This window comes from Myotis daubentonii, chromosome 11 (genome assembly GCF_963259705.1).
Source record: "Myotis daubentonii chromosome 11, mMyoDau2.1, whole genome shotgun sequence".
Classification (NCBI taxonomy): Eukaryota; Metazoa; Chordata; class Mammalia; order Chiroptera; family Vespertilionidae; genus Myotis; species Myotis daubentonii.
In genome coordinates this window covers 22,531,693-22,533,418 of record NC_081850.1, presented here as the reverse complement: position 1 = coordinate 22,533,418, position 1,726 = coordinate 22,531,693, and the positions used below count along the sequence as shown (strand labels likewise).

General features: G+C 36.0%; 1 pseudogene; it reads right to left on the bottom strand.

Moving 5' to 3' along the window:
• Positions 1-716: 716 nt before the first annotated feature.
• LOC132212696 (large ribosomal subunit protein uL14-like) lies at positions 717-1,134 on the bottom strand (annotated as a pseudogene).
• Between the last annotated feature and the right edge of the window lie 592 nt (positions 1,135-1,726).

The following is a 1,726-nucleotide window of genomic DNA, read 5'->3' as shown; positions in this document are numbered from 1 at the left end:
TCTTGTTTCTAGGATAATTATGAATCAGTTGACAAGTTTTTATGATTCCAAAATCATGAGAACATTTTATCATGCTACAGATACAAGTTCTTTTCCAGTGTACATGGTCCTTCCACCAAAAGACACCATTTGCTAGGACATTACATTTCAAAAGATTGAGATAGTGCACAGTATCTTCTCTGCCCACAATTAGAGATAACAATAATACCTGAATAATACATAAGATAATAAGTAATATGCATTTTTATAGGCATATTTTGTGTTTGGGTCCAATCATTTGAATTATCTCTATATTCTTTAGAGCTATTATAAATAGGCCTTTCCCACTGGTTTATTTTGAACGTTGTAAAATGGCACCATTAGGCTCATAGGAGTTATGGTATCTGCATGCATTCAGAGAGCTCCTGGCTGTGGTGTGGGTGACAGATCATCAAAAGCGGTAGCTATGAGAGCAACAATTAGGCCAAGCACTTTGGTTTTGTTTTTCCAGGTAGCATATAAAGAATCTTTGAAATTTTCCCAATTTTTTTTCCACTCTGCCAATTTCTATCTTTTAATTGCTGCACCTCTGTAATTGGTTAGCAAATGTTAGGCCTTCAGTCTACCATTTATTTTTTGTTTTCTGTTTGTTCTGATTTTAGTTTTCTTTTTCTGACTCTGTATGGGTTACTTTAACAGATTTTAAAATTCCTTTGTTTGTTTAGTGGGTTTTTTCCTTACAAATACATCAGAGATCTGCTAGCACTGGATGTGATAATCCTGGGCCACAGAACTGCACACTCCTTGGCAACTGGTCCAGTGATGGCAGAACCTTTCATCTAGCCTTTATTGTTTACAATGAGCCCTGCATTATCTTCCAAATAGAGAAACACATATTTTCTCTGGAAAGACTTTCCTTGTTGAAATACCACCGCTGGCTGTACCTTCTTTCTGAGCTCTGGCTGCCTTTTCTGACCACGGCCGGCCGGCTCGTCTCCACACCAGCAGCAGGAAGTCTGTTCAGTTGTCCCCAGAGGTGATCTACAGATGTTTGGCTCCTGTGTTGTCAGCACAGTTGATCACGGCTCCCAATGGGAGACCGGGGAAATCTCAGAATTTCACACTGGAGGACCCACCACATCCCCACTTCTACATCTTGAACACCGGAAAAGGATAGAGAAGCTCCTTTTTTGTTTATCATTTTTACTGAATGTCTGCAGTGTTTTTGAGGGTATCACTTTATACAGGTTTCCCCAGTATCCAAAAGTACAGCATTTTTGTGAAACCTTTTGTCAGCTGCAATGGCATAAAGCAAAGAGTATTTGCCACTTTCCAAAAGTTTATGTTCAGTCACTTTGCTTTTACAAAAGACCTATATTAGTACGTTTTCACAAACTGAAAGAAATCCAGCAGATTTTTACTTTTATTAAAAAAAGCCATTACTGTATTAATATGTTTGCACATTAATGTATGTATATGAGATACATATTATTTATAGCTTCTTATTTGACTACTTTATGCTTATATTATATACATGTATGTGTGTATATACTTTGTCTAGTGGTGTCAACATTTACTAGTTAGAATGAAATACAGGAACTTTATCTTACTTTACATTCTTTGCCCTCTTCCATTTATAATATAATTATATTAAATAAATATTAAATTTTAAAAGTTCCTCTATGTATATTGAGAACCAAATTGGAGTGTTACAATTCTTGCTTCAGCTATCAAACACATATTTGCT